Genomic DNA, 16516 nt, shown 5'->3' with positions numbered 1-16516 from the left:
GCAACACAGTCAATGTGCTCAGTAATGCCATTCCTGGAAAAGATGCTCCTAAGTACAGAAATAGTCCTTTCTGAGGTTGTGGTTTTCATTTGTATTACCTCTGGCCATTTTGAGTGGGCGTCCACAGCTATTAAGAACATGGAGTTCATGAATGGCCCAGAAAAATCAATATGCACTCTCTGCCAGGGTGCCGTCGGCCACTCCCACGGGTGTAAGGGTGCCGGTGGGGGCGCATTCTGAACATTGTGGCATCCTGCACAGGTCTGGGTGATATCTTCAATCTGTCTATCAATTCCTGGCCACCATACGTAACTGCGAGCCAGGCTTTTCATTTTAACAGTGCCAAGGTGACCTTTGTGTAGATTTTCCAACACTCTACCGCGAAGCTTGGGGGGCACTACTACACGTGATCCACACATCAGAGTTCGCTGGCAAACAGAGAGCTGGTCACGTCTCACTGAAAAGTCTGGAAACATGGCATTTCCATGTGCTGGCCAACCTTGTACTGTGATGTCATCAGGGGCGTTGCTAGACCTAGAGCTTTACTGGGGCACAGGCCCCAACATTATTTTATTTATTTATAATGTGCGCACAATATGAAACTATGAAATAGACGGCTTCAGATTACAGAAGGGTATGCACAAGCTTCAAAATCATTATTGTCACCGTCATACACTATATTATAGCACAGGTAAAGATAAAATACAAAGATAGTTTCAAGAGCACTGTATGATAATATTTATTTAAACACACACACAAACAACTCAAAGATATACAAGCAATACTGCAACCATTGAAGATTAGAACATCTCAAACACTTAGTAACTCAACCTCAATCCACATTTCAAATAAGTACTCAATTTTTTTAAGCGGTATCGCCTCGTCTTCATAAAACGGTCAATAACTTTTTTTTTTTTGTCACTTTGCACAGTTGCTCCCTTTCAATGGACAAAACAGAAAGTTGGTGAAGCCTTCCTTGCCCCATTGTTGACCTTAGCCAAGTATGGAGCCTTCTCAAGACACTGAAAGATCGCTCACAGCTACAACTGTTAACAGGAATTGTGAGTGCAATCTGAATGCTCTGTGTCAGGGTTGGGAACATTGTAGAATCCAGTATGTTAAAAACACCCTGTATATCCATAATTTCCTTTTTGGTGTTAAGGAAGTTTTTGGCCACTAAAACTTCCTCAGGTTTCAGGTCAACACTGTAATGATCTGCCAGACCACGTAGGTGCTCTTGAGAGAAAAAACTAACTGACAGGGTGTAACAAGCCTGAACACCTCTAAGAACTTGACTGTTGACTGATGAAAATCGCTGCTCAATTTCACTCACCATCCTGTCCAGGCATTGTAGATACAGGTTTCTTTTGAGACATTCAGAATTACCCAGGTCACTAACTGCACCACAACTAGATTCCACTATATAATCCTCCATGCGTTTCTGCTTCTGCCTTTGTCTGGTACATGGTTCTGGAACCTCATTTGCTGCACAGAAGGTCTTCACTGTATCATACAGCTTAGCAGCGTACTCATCTGTGCGCATCTGTTTAAGAGTTACACATACAGCTCCATTATACTCTACAGCATTTGCCAGGTCTACTGTTTCACTCTGGAGATATTTGTGCAGATTCTCAGTAACAGACACCAAGGTCTTAAAGGCACCCAGTGCAACTTTCGAGGCTCAAAAATAAAAATTCAATTTCTAGTCTTTTTTACACGTAGTAAGTTTCAATAACTCCATACCATTACATACCGACATTCAAGCAGCAAAGATGAGACGTCGTTGTGTGGTGAGAACTGATAGAAAATCGATAACAATAACAATCGCCGCCATTTTCTTTATTTTTTGTAACCTACAATAAATAAAGCAGGCTTCCAGTCAATGGAAAAATGGCTTCTCCCCACCGGCGATTGTTGTTGTTTACGATTTTATATCAGTTCTCACCACACAACGACGTCTCATCTTTGCTCCTTGAATGTCGATATGTAATGGTATGGAGTTATTGAAACTTACTACGTGTAAAAAAGACTAGAAATTGAATGTTTATTTTTCATTGAATGTTTACATAAAGTTGCACTGGGTGCCTTTAAACACCATGAGCTTGTAAACAGTGGAGAATGTACGGAGTTTAATATGTAGCCCCACTGCATTGGCAGCCTTCATGCCAGAGAGACACTCTAGAAGAGCAGGGTAGTTCTCCAGAACTGCATTTACAGAACGCACCTGGCATGACCAGCGGGTCTTTGACAGCTGCACAAGTTCAGATGGTTGCAATCCGAACCTCTTTTGTACCTCTCTGAATTTGTGATGGTTTACCAGTGAAGTGCTGAAAAATGAGTATAAACTCTGCAACATGTCAAACAAATCACTGGCTTCTGGTATTGCATGACAGGTGTGGCAGAGCACCAAGTTCAATTGATGTGCATAGCAGTGCACATAAATGGCCTCCGGATGCTTTTCCCTGAATTTTGATTGGACACCTCCAACAGCACCACTCATTACTGCCGCACCATCATAGGCCTGTGCAACACACTTCACATCTGCAATGCCATTTAGAACAAGCTGTTCTTCAATGGCTGCAGTTATGGTCTCTGCATCAAATTCTCGCAATTCTGTTAAGGCCAGCAAACACTCCTTCACTGTACCCTCCGTCACATAGCGAACACATATGGCCAACTGCTCTGTGTTGCCATCTCTGGCTTAATCTGCCATTATCGAAAACATTCCAGCATGTCTTAATTCAGTAACAATAGTTGCAGTTGTTTCCTTAGCACAGCACGTTTTGTGACGAAGGTGATAAATATGTGCTGTGGGATGGGGCTGAATATGACTGCAGAAATGGATCAAACTCCTTTAAAAAATGAATGCACTCCAGAAAATTCCCCTGATTACTGCTAGATGTTCCCTCATCATGGCCACGGAATGGAATATTATGCTTTGCTAGAAATTGTGTGGTGGCCACAATGCGCCGCAAGTATTCTCGCCTATTTTTTATTTCAGCATGCAACTGGTCAACCACACTTCCATGGGAGGCACTTGACTTAAAACTATTGTTGTGGAGACTCTTGTTTTCTGGTAAGGAATCTGTAGAAGCCGCTGTGGTGCATCTAATTAAAATGGCTGAGAATGATGTTGACTCCAGTTTGAAATTTATTAATAAATTGAATTGAATGGAATGGATATAGGGTGTGTTTGTGTGTGTCTGTATGTGTGTTTAGGTCATGTATATGTATGTGTTTGTGTGTGTGTGTGTGTGTGTGAGAGACAGCGAGAGAGTGTGTGGTTCTGCAAAGAAACAGGATACAAACATACTTAACAATAATACTATATGAATCTCTCAATACACAGAGCGTCACAACCTAACATTCACAATAGCATTAATCAACAAGTTTGTCAAATAACTAAATTCACACTACTACCTCCATTAATCACTTACTATTACACTTATAATTACATTATATCTGCTAAACAGCACAAGTTACACTTAACATATCCCTAACTCGCTAACAAAGATTATATACATTTATAATGTAACCGCGACCGGCATTAATTAAATATACACCCGCGATCGTACTACGGATTTAAATATCAATGCTCGGTTATCTAAACACATACTGTAAGCAGAATAAACTAAGCATAATAAAGGAACATTATTAATACTTACAAGTATCTGAACGCACACGATTTAAATGATAATACTTAAATGGTAACTTTATGCAAACCAACTGCCTTCACACACCAACTCTCCATCCACTGTTCTCCTCTTCCCGCGACTGGGTACCTTAAGTGCAAACATCTTCCTGACTACACTCTGATTGGGTGCACGAGTGTAGCCATGAGTTGGCATGCACTACAGGAATGACCCAACAACAGTGAGAGGGCTGTTCTGGGTGTATAATCTATAGGGCAGATCATCAGTCCTTTGTAACAACTATGCCATGACACCATGCTCGCTTTATGGGCAGGTGTTTTCTCATGCTCTCAGAAAAGATCTAGAGCTTTTTTCCAATTGGTTTAACCATTCGCTAACAAAAGTGTTCTGTTTCACATTTTTCCCAAACATTCTGCATGGAAAACAGAAAGCTGCATCTTTTGCCACAGAGCACTCCAACCAAGGAAAATTGACAAACCAGCTGGAATTAAAAGATATTTTTTTCAACCCGAACCAGTGCTGTGGGTATTGGGCCAATTTGACCTGATTTGGACCATCACATATCTCCCCTATAGGTCACAGATCTCCTCCTCCATATTCTGATTAGTTTTACGTCTAGACCCCACGACTCTCTCCTCCTCCTCCCCCTGCCTGGCCCTGGACTGCCCAGCCAGTGCTCCTTCTTTCGTCTCTCCTCCTCCTCCTCCTTCTTCTTCTCCTTCTGCTCCAGCTCTCTGCCCCTCATTCTCTCTAGCAGCCACTAGCCAGCAACATTCAAACACAAAGGCCTAAGTAAACTCACTGCATGCATTTTATAGTCTTTCCTACTTAACATGAGGGAAGTTTACCTTTTTCAGTATAGACAAAACTGAATAGGCAAAATATAAATGTACTTCCCTCCATGGCAAATCAGTCAGATAAAAAAGAAAAAGATAAAACAATTACATTTACTGTATGGTCATATACTGTAGTCATCCTGGTTCTTTGTAGCTTATCGCTAATATACTAAAGCCTACACACGTCTAGTGATATAGGTGATACTGTAGGTTACTTTTTCAAATGCAGCAAACTTGTTTAAGTTCGTCATTAATCAACTGATCAAATAACAGCACAGCATACTTTCAATTGTAGGCTATTACATTATAAATGTTAATGTTAACGTTAATGTGGGCAATTATAATTGCCTACCTCCCTCGACCTCCTCATTTCTCCTTGCTCCTCTCCCTCTGCCTGTGTTTTCAAAGAATTTCCTGATGTCCAGCTGAATAGTTGTGCAGAGGGCTAATGTTTAATCACAGGACAGCTCCTGATATAAACAAACAAAGCCCAGAGTTAGTTAAACCTGTCAGTGACACATATCTGTTGGTTGCAAAGCTTACATGAACTGTTTTTTATATATTTTAACTTAAATTATGCTTTTACCTCTCAGACTGTCAACTAAGTTACACCAGTTTCACCAGTAGAAATGTTTTAAAAAAATGAAATAATACTTAAATATCTGTTCAGTGAGAAGGTTAAACCAGGTTTATAATGTGTGTTGAAAAATGTAGACTGTTAATGACAATTATTAGGTGATAATGTCTGATGACATTCAGAAAATGGAAATGGTCAACTAAGTGACCCGTCAACTAAGTTACTTAGTACTACTTACTTACTAGGTGTAACTTAGTTGACGGGTCATTTAGTTGACAATTTCCCTATTTCATCCAATAACTAAAATATTAGAGGAGATTCAACATGGTGTGTTTAAAATTGCCACCACAGAGGAAAATGACATCACATGATGCAGGTTAAATGGTTTAAGGACAACCCATTTTTGAGTTACAGCGGGAAATATACTTAGTAACTTAGTTGACAGGCTTTTTGTGGACATACACAAATAACTTATTTAAAGTATTTAAATAATAAAGTCAGTTTTTTTAAATAATAATTTCCTTTAGTATTAACACTTCTCAACTTAATTATAACAAGTTTTTTTTATTTTAATGGTTTTTACTCAATATTTTTGACACATCAACTTGCCTAACTGGAAATCGGACATGGCAGAATTAGTGAATTCATGCACTTTAAGACACATTTTTAGCAAAACAATGCATAAAATGCAAAACAAAAATTGCATGATGTTATTACATGGAGTAAGTTAATGTATAAAATGTATTGTGTTTGAAGATATTTTATAGAATAATCATCATTAACATTAGTGGACATGGAATGTACCCTAAATTATAGAATCACCCAATAGCCGTGATACACAATTAAGCTGCCCATTGCAACATGTTCAAGCATCCAGAATTATTACCAAGGTAATGACGATTGTAAATCAAGTCATTTGTAAATCCGTCAACATTTCCGCGAGATAAGAGTGTAAACGATTGTGAAGATCACTGACGTTACCTAACGTAGGCCTACCACTGATCCCTCCCGGAAGCTATTCCGTCCTTAAAATGGCCTCCTGTGCGGACGTTCAAGAGGCCGCCGTTGCACCCCCTTGGGTAAGAGTGCCATACAGGCAGCTAGCTAGCCTAGCTAACCTTAACGCATACATGCTAGCGAGACCTAGCATGCTAATAACGGACAGAACCACAGGTGTATTTTTTACCATGCCACACTTATTAATATGCAATATAAGAACAACTCACCACCATAATAATCATATTAAAATGTGCATATGTGCACATTTGCAATGAGCATACCCCAAGCTAAATAGCCACAGGTTTATTTTATACTATGCGACACTATATTAATATATGATAATACTACAAGTCACCACCATAATAATCATATTAAAATGAGCAGTATTATTAGAACAATCAGGACATAACTTTGAATAGTGGTGGATGTCAATTTGTAAAGGGGATAGTTATTAGATTTTGAAAATAGAGAGCACATCGGTCCGTGTACCTTCTGGCCAATCGTTTTTTCATTTCAAAATTCAGTATTGGTTAACGAAAAATTAAGCATATTTCATTTTTTTATTTGACAATGGAAAAACGGAAAACGAAAATCGAGTCGTGTTCTGTTTTCATCGGCATTTTTGATACATGGAATCACAGACAACCAAAATGAACTCGAAAATCACGAAATGTATCTATCTAGAGAGGGTTCTTTGATCATTTTGACCGTTATCATTGATTCCCTCTCATTTACAATGGCGGCTGTGGAAAATGTTGCGAGGGAGGTAGAGGAAATGGCACGTAGCGATATGTCTTATCAAGAGATTTCTAGTGCTCTGATTGACAATTTTGGTCGGCAAAGAGGATATTCTGAGAGGTGCATCAGGCGATTCTGCTCCGAACACGGCCTGATACGGCGTCCTCTGACCCGTGACCAACTAGAGATGGAGGTGTCTCAAGCCGTTAACGAGGTAGGCTACTTGTAGCGAAGAGTTGATACTTAAAAGAGAGTCAGACACTCGAATGCGATGAACTGAAGTTTTATTGAAGTTAATCACTTGTTGCGTAGACCCATTTCAACCAATGGTGGCTTGTGATTTGCTTTTACAAATAATCTGATTAGATCTACCATTGACATGTCATCATTTCTTTGTCTCAGTACCTGTACTCGGTGCAATGTCAATAAAGTTGAATCTAAACTAAACTAATCTAATATGTCTCTCTCATCTTTATCCATGGGAACAGGCCTTTTCTCCCTTGACCTAACATAACACTTGTCTCTGCGCACAGGCCTAATTTGCAAAACTGCTTCATGTCCATTACTGTATTAAAACCCAGATATTTTCTTCATAGTCTACCCTATCCGGTCTAAAAAATAAGGCGGCCAGTAACATAGGCGTATGTGACTCATTTGATCAAACTGGATGTATCTGTTAGGTTGGACCAACATTTGGCAGGAAAATGCTCTCTGGATATCTGGCCAACAAAGGAGTGAGGGCGGGACAAAGGCGGGTTGGAAGTGTCCTGCGAGAGATACACCAGCCATACCATCAGGCACGATGCAATGTGAGTATTAACACTTGAGACACATTCGGCCCACCACCTCCAGCCCCTTGCCTACCTTTAGCTTTGTATAGCCCTTCCTGGCTGCTCCCCTTTATGCATAGGAAAGGCTGACAAACAGAGGCTGGCATTTCCCCATCATACACACCTATTATTTCTATTTAATACAAATCCTTGAAACACCGTCTAGGTGTTGTCACACTGCCATTGATGATTTGAAATAGGCCGAACACACCTCCGACCCCCTTTTTACAGACTAGTTCTAGGTCTATGTTTGGTCGCATTGGCATATACACTACGTTTTATTTTGCCAATTCAAGACCTGAATGGAAATATTGGGCCTAGATATAATTTACTGACAAATTAATGTTTCTTCAGGGAGCCAGAAATCTAAATCCAGTTCCCTACATGGCTGAATATATGGGACACAAAATTCACCTGGACCAGAATGAGAAACTTGTGATGTTTGGAGCCACTCATGTATGCGCAATAGATGGACTAAGTGGGAAGATTGTTGGCCATTCAACAATGCCGGTGAAAAATAATCTGAGAATATATGAAGATGTGTACAGGTATTACATAAAACTGACTTGTTTGCAGATTTATTTGCCTGTAATAAAGGTGTGTATTCTGAAATGTATTGTTTTCAACTGTATTTGGTCAAGGTCTGCAGTACTGAAATATGGACTTTGGGACCAAGTCCGTGTAGATCACGGTAAAGAGTTCTACCTGACGTTGTTCATGCAGGAAAACCTCCAAGCATATCGCCATAATCAGCAACGACAGCCATATATGCAGACCAAATCCACAGAGGTATGCTGATAAACTACATTGTAATCACTTACCCTGGTGTTTCCAAGCAGAGCTTGTGACATACTTATCAATAACTTGTAACCAATGGTTTTGGTACTGGCAAACTCATTGTTTTCTATAGAACCACAGAATTGAAAGAATATGGCCTGAGATAAACAACAGGGTGAACTACCCATTAAAGGCTGCTCTAGTGGACTTGGTGAACAAAGATCTTCTTGATATGGCGGACAATACTGTGAAGTACTGCACATCTGAACTGCTTTGTCAAGTGAGCAACATAGGAGTGACAAGAGTAGTGGCAGCATGGAACGCTCATTCAATACCAGGTAACCTTAATTTCATTCATTTATTTATTTACTCTGAAACCATCTGCAATTACATTGTTCTTCTATTCTTTTTTGTTAAGGAAAGGGTGTACCAAATGACCTGGCCCGAAATGGCTGCAAGGTCAGAATTGCGGAAGATGTCTTGCCACCAGCATCAGAGGCAGCTGCATTATATGATCATGAGCTCAATTCTTCTCTAACCAGGATCTCTTGCTTTGGACAAAACCCGTTTGCCTCAGAAGAAGCAAAGATGAGGGCCGAGGGAGAGTTTGTCGCACTATTTCCGGACATGACAGTTCTGTATGAAACTGCAGTGCACCATCACTACGAACCTTTTCAAGACGCACTGAAGTGCCTTATTGATTTAACATCAAGGCACATTTAACTTATAATTCTAAGGTTTTATGTTGAAAGATGTTCTGAAACATGAGCAAACATTAAACTGTTTATTAAAGATATTTCAATGACATTTCAGTGATGTCCTCCCAATGTGAAAAGTGAAACTGCTATTAAAAACTAAAACTAAGTATCTAATGAAAATCAACAAACATGAATTTAACTAAACAGTAGAAAAACACAATGCAAAAACAAATTAATGCAAACTATTGAATTAAACACATTAATTCATTTTACACTTCTATATGTCTTTAAAAATGGTAAAAACCTCTGCCAATCCATTCACTCTGTGCAGAGTGAAATTTTCCCCCCGGCATTTTAGGCACATGGCCGAGGTTCGGCCCCACTGCTCCACACACGCCCAGCACCCTATCAAACTGGAGCAGCAGGTGGTGAACGCAGGGTCATTCATTGGCCCTGTGGGGAAAGGCACAATGCACATACAGTGTTGTTGAGGTAACATGGAAAAACTAAATATTAAAAGGCACCCAGTGCAACTTTCGAGGCTTAAAAATAAACATTCAATTTCTAGTCTTTTAAACGTAGTAAGTTTCAATAACTCCATACCATTACATTACGATAACAACAACAATCGCCGCCATTTTCTTTATTTTTTGTAACCTACAATAAATACAGCAGGCTTCCAGTCAATGGAAAAATTGCCTCTCCCCACCGGCGATTGTTGATGTTTACGATTTTCTATCAGTTCTCACCACACAACGACGTCTCATCTTTGCTCCTTGAATGACGATATGTAATGGTATGGAGTTATTGAAACTTACTATGTGTGAAAAAGACTAGAAATTGAATGTTTATTTTTCATTGAATGTTTACATAAAGTTGCACTGGGTGCCTTTAAAATGAATATGGCATGCCATGCTCAAAGAAACCTAGGGCATTAGATACAGAACATTTCATTGAATAAAAAACTGACCTTTGCAAACCAAACAACTCATTAGAGATTTAAATTCTTCTGCCTGTTGGCAAGACACCACCAGGCATTTGGTGCCATTGCCAAGTTGGGACAGTGATCTCAGCGATGCTGCAACCCCTCCCAGGCCTTGTGCAGAGAGCAGTACATCCTCTATTTTATCAGAGACTTCCTGCAGGCAGACCAGCTCATCATCTCTAGGGCTGAAGAGAAATGAAGGACATACCGTTAAGAGGAGGTTGGCATTGAACAGATCTTGGTTGGGCACAGAACGTTTTTTTTTTGACAGGTTTAAAAGATTTCACATACTCAGCATAGTCTCTGTATGACATTATATACAAACATACATCTATCACAGGCACAAAACATTTATTTACAACTGGCCTCATATCAACAGTATGGGGAGGTTGAAGACAATGTTGTTGTTGATTTGATCATTCCCAATACTGCGGTACCTTGATCTCCTTCTTTTGGCCCTATCCCGCTGCTCTCGCTGCTCTCTGAAATCTGTCTCCTTCACCACAAATATTTTGCGCGAATTTTGCTTCCAGTACACTGACCCTTCAAATATAAATTCATTATATTTCATATGTCATCACACTCCATTAATAAACCTTAAAACTCTAAATAAGGCTTCATCAAAAATCTGTCTCGTTCACCACAAATATTTTGCGCGAATTTTGCTTCCAGTACACTGACCCTTCAAATATAAATTCATTATATTTCATATGTCATCACACTTCATCGTAACTTTATCAGCACTATGTAGGGTACCTGTTGTTCCACTAGATTCCAAGATCTGGTTTCCTTGGGAATCAGTGATTAGAAGGGGCTCATCAGTAGCAAGGGCCTCCATGGCTTTGCCCACCATTCCACTGACTGTTGCCTCCGCCTCTTTAAATCGGATGACAATAGTCTGACTAGGGATGGGTTTCCCATCACGGATTTCAGAAGCAATATGAAGAGACCTAGGAGTAAATAAAGAGCCACCATTACCATATATATATATATATATATATATATATATATATATATATATATATATATATATACATACACACACATATACAGTATATATACAGTATATGTGTGTGTGTGTGTGTGTGTGTGTGTATGTTGTATACTGCCGGTCGTCGTTATTAAACAAATGACAAACTAAATGTTATAAAATTACTTCACCTCGGACCATTAAGCCTCACCTCTGATACATTTTTGCCAAACCACTGGTGGATGGTGCAGTGGTCTCTGCCCTTGTGAACGAAAATCGTGGGCTTGGGGGTTTTTTCCTGATGTGGTGCTTTCGCCAAAAACCTCGTAATGACCCCCTGAGATAAGATGGCAGGTGTTGAACCAGCCATCAGGGCCTGGAAAAATTGCCATATTTCGGGGGTCCGAAATATAGACCGTATTAGCCTTGACCTACAAATACAAGTTGTAGTGATGTGAATTTCAACAAAACAGATGTGCCTCACGATAAAGTTCAGAAGCCACCAGATGTCTAAATGTAGTCAACAGGCCATGTAAATTGAGCTTATTCTACTCTTGATTATTCTCTAAGCAATCATTATGCTAACCGTTAAGTTAGGGAGGGCAGGTTCTGTATACTCCCATCCATCCTGCACCAGTGCAATCAACTGAGGGACGCTAGCTATTCTTTCACAACATTTTCCCAGCACTTCAGTGACCCAAACTCATGCAACATTTTGCGTTGAGGCTTATAACGTTACTAATGGTGCGCACACTAAAACACACAGGTAGCTTAATGTGCGTGATTCATCAGAGTGGCTACATCATTTATTTAGCGGTGCTTCTGCATGGTCACGTTGACCTAGCCTAGCACTGAGTTGGTCCATGCTTAGCGAACTATACTTCACAAATCTTTTGTTAAGTACACAACGTACCTGGAAAAGACGGGCGATTTTTTCAATCGTGAGGTCGCCTTCTTTAACCGAAAATCTTCTATTTTCTTTGAAAAGAAAATAAGCTTCGTCTTCCATACTGACAGTTTTCAAATCTTCCTCCACGACACGACCCTCCACCTTCACCTTAATGGCGATTGCTGATTCAACGGTGTCATCTCATTACAGCTACCCATTACGTCACACCCAGAAATGAAAAAAGGAAAATCAAGAATGCCTAACAACTAAATTGACTGTGGTTTTGTTATTGGTAATTCCATGTATGGCAATAGTGATAAAAACAGAAAACGACTCAATTTTCATTTTTCGATTCTCTATTTTTGATGAACAAATCACTAAATGCTTAATTTTTCGTTAACCCATACTGAATTTTGAAATGAAAAAACGATTGGCCAGAAGGTACACGGACCCACATCATACCTCTTCCTCAGAAAGTAAGAACTGAGAAACGGGGAGAGATGACCTTGAACAACAAAACTTTCGAAGGAATGACGTGACCAATTCCAGAATAATTGTGCTTTTTTCATTGGTTGTTGCGTTAGATCTTCCCCAGATACAGTAGTACTATTTTCTGATTAGCTATTGTGTAGCCCATTTCTTTTTTTGATGGCTTGTAAGTAGCAGGCTCATGGAGATGCCTTGATGATTCCTACCGGTTCCGTAATGAGAACGGCGCTACTGCAGGTACATTTGACACTGGAGTAACTGGGGCACTGGCGACTTTTACTGGGGCACGTGCCCCAGCAATATAGGCCTGACGACACCCCTGGATGTCATACACTTTTGATAGTGTAGGATCTTTTTGTGTTTCTCTCTGAATCTCAGAGTTTGTCACTGGTAGCTGTTCCACCAACGTTGTAGGGAACACTTCTGCTGGATCTCCAGCTGTAGGCTTTTCTTCCTCAGTTGTCAACAGTGGGAGGCGTGACAAGCCATAAGCATTACAGTGTTGCTTCGTACCCTTGAACTCGATATCATATGAGTGAGCTCCCAGGAACAGCGCCCATCGTTGCAGTCGGGTGGCTGACATCACTGGGACTCCTTTCCTAGAATTGAAGATGGATACCAGAGGCTGGGGGTCTGTCACTAGTGTGAACCTTTGGCCGAAAAGGTAGTGGTGAAACTTCTTTATGCCCCACACCAGGCTAAGGGCCTCCCTGTCGATCTGGGCATAATTGCGCTCAGCACTCGTCTGAGACCTTGACGCGTATGCAATTGGACGCTCTGGGCCCTATCTTGCACCCAGCGCAATTGACATTGTCACCGACGCATGTATCATTCCTATCTTGCACCCGGCGCACAGCGCGATTTTCCCTCCAGAGGCGCGCTTCGAAATGAACTTGCGTCGACATGGGCGGGGGCGGAACAGAGAAGGCGTTTCTCTGGCGCAATCGGTATTTTGCAGTTTCAAAACAACGCCGTGCGCCATTGACCAAAAAAAAGCTGGTCTAATGTCAGAGGCGCAATGTCTTAAGTCTGTAACGCGTATTTAGAACGCTTTACTTCTGTCGTCTACACGAGAGATTTATACCAATTATTTGGCAAGCCATATATAATTACAAGGAAAATAAAGTATTTACCACATGAGGAAATCATTGTGATATCCATATCCAAGATATTTTAAAAATAGGCATACATCTAGCGTACACATTGCCCCAAATGATTCAGGTTAATTGTAATGGCAGTGTTGTACCCGATTCAGCAGATGCACCCCCTCGATATTTAGTATTGTGAAACGCCGTGTCAAATACATTCAACTTGCTCAAAGGAAAATTAAGTTAATTCATTTTGTAGTCATGGCTGGGGTAGGCTATATATTTCCACAGAACAAAAAGGTGTTCTTTTGCGTTCGCTATTATCCAAGGTTTTTGGAAGAAAAACATCGGTTGTTTGTACTCTTTAGAACAGTTCTAAAGACTGTAATAACTTGTGTTCTTCTCTTCCATCTCTTTCACAAATAATGAAATCGTAGTATAGTATTTTTCCCTGCATTTGTTTAGGCGAACTGGTTTCCTTTCCGATCAAGCGAGGGTGCTGAATCGGGTACAGAAGTATGGGATCCCTGGCGTCCTTGGCGCTATAGACTGTACCCATATTCACAGACGTGCCCCCCCTGGGGATGTTTTACACAACATTGCCATGAATCATGGATGTGTCAATGACATAAATGAGGATAGATTAGAGGACTTTAGAAGACGTGAGGTTGAACTGCATGTGCCGATGGGTGCAATATTATTACCACGCATACATAACCTAGTGATTCAGTGAGGGTGAACCCAAAACATCGGAAAGTATGTTTTTGTGACGTTTATTTCAAATATGTTGCCACCAAAAAACGAATGCTAGTAACTGAAAAAATACAAACAAGAAATGAAAAGTAGAACCATTTCTCCAAAAAAGCATGGGAAAATATTGCCGTGATTGTTTCTGGTAACACACGTTCTGGTGGCCTCACGGTCTTCCTCCCGGTAATTCCGCCATCACGATAACAAGCCGCTTTGCAATATGCGCTCCTCGCTCTTAAAGGGAATGTGAGAAGACGCTCTGATTGGTTTATTGCATATTACGCCCAAACCACACCTATGGCTAAGTAACCTCCTTTGGACCAACCCTTTTGACACTTGCGCTCAGCGCAAGTGTGTTTTTTCCACCGTTAAAATAGCAACTGCGCCATAGAGCCGCCCACACAGCTACTTGCGTTTGGCGCCATCCTACTTGCGTTTCTGATCGGCAAGATAGGGCCCTCTGACTCATCAGCCATGGTGTGTGACAGGACGGCACCAATGCCATAAGGGGATGCGTCGCAGGCCAGGCGTATAGGCCGAGATGGATCATAATGGGTAAGTAGCTTATCAGAGGTTATCAGTCTTTTTGGTCCTTCCTCTGACCACTCCCATTTAGTTCCCAGCTGTAACGGTGTGTTCAGTGGATGCACTACTGAAGCAAGGTTTGGTAGAAACTTGTGGTAATAGTTGACCAGGCCCAAATATGATCTTAGCTGTGACACATTTTCTGGTCTGGGGGCTTTAAGCACAGCTTCCACTTTGTCTTGTGATTTATGTGAACCAAATCTGTCAATGACGTGACCACAATAAGATATCTCACTCTTAAAACTCACATTTTTCTCTCTTCGCCCTTAGCCCATAGTCACTTAATCTTTTGAGCACTCTCCTGAGGTTTTGGAGATGTTCTTCATCATTCTTTCCTGTGATCAAGATGCCATCGAGCTAACACTGTGTTCTTGGTATATCCTGAAGTACTTGCTCCATCGCTATTTGCCAGATGGCTGGAGCTGATGCGACGCCAAATACAAGCCTATTATACTGGTACAGTCCCTTATGCGTGTTGATGGTTAGCAACTTCTTACTCAATTCCTCCACTTCCATCTGAAGGTAGGCCTGAGACAGGTCAATTTTCGAAAACCTCTCCCCGCCAGCTAGAGATGAGAAGATGTCTTCGATTCGTGGTAGAGGATACTGTACAGTATGCAGCACCGGATTAATGGTCTTGAACCTACCTTGAAATCGCCACATATGTGAACACCTCCACTATTCCCTTTTTTAATCACTGGTACAATCGGTGTAGCCCAGTCGCTCCAGTCAACCTGGGAGAGAATGTTAGATTCCTCCAGGCTCAGAAGTTCTGCATCAATCTTCGGACGCAGTGCATATGGCACTGGACGTGCCTTGTGAAGTCTCGGTGTCGCATTGTCATCCAATTCAATCTTTGCCTTAAAGTGTTTCAGCTTGCCAATGCCTTTCTCGAACACTTTTGCATGCTCTTCTAAGAGCTGAGACAGACTTCGTTTAGAGCTACAGTTGTGGCTCTTGAGGCTTGGAGATATGTTGAGGGCTTTACAGTTTTTCACGATTGTTAAGAAGTAAAAAGCGAAAATTCGGCACAATCTGCACAACCTTCACGTCATGTATCAATCGCTCGCCCCAAGTGGGAAATACTTAAGATTCCCTTATCTACATTAGAGTCCGATTTTCCTTGTGAACACACTGATGTCAATTACACATTACGTTGTTGTCAAAACAGTGTACACAAAGTTCTGTTGTTGCACACAATTTTCAAGTAAAATCTCAAAGCATCAACCTGCAAGCCACAAATAGTCAAATCTCTAAACTTTCAGGTCTTTTGACCAATTTGCAGTGAGGATTGCACCATAAAAGTGTCTTGAGCCTCTGTTTTGTTTGATAAACTATTGAAAACTTTGAAAAGATCGACAACCAGAGAAGGGGTAAGAGTGCGAGGAGGAGGAAGAGGAGGACAAGAAGGAGGAGGAGTAGGAGGTTGAAGAGTAGGAGGACAGAGAGAAGGAAGAGGAGGACAAGGAGGAGGAAGACAATGAGGACAAGGTGAAGAAGGAGGAGGATCAGGAGAAAGAAGAAGGAGAATGGTCATCTCTAATGAGATTTGGGCCGCTGTGGTAGACCATGTTTTCATGGTTTTTCATTAGAACCTTCAGGATGGAGAACAAGTACGAAATCTGTTTGCCTTGTGTACTGTAATACTGCAT

This window comes from Sprattus sprattus (assembly GCF_963457725.1).
Source record: "Sprattus sprattus genome assembly, chromosome: 17".
In the NCBI taxonomy this organism is placed as follows: Eukaryota; Metazoa; Chordata; class Actinopteri; order Clupeiformes; family Clupeidae; genus Sprattus; species Sprattus sprattus.
The sequence above is the reverse complement of the archived record's forward strand: the minus strand, read 5'-3'. Positions refer to the sequence as shown.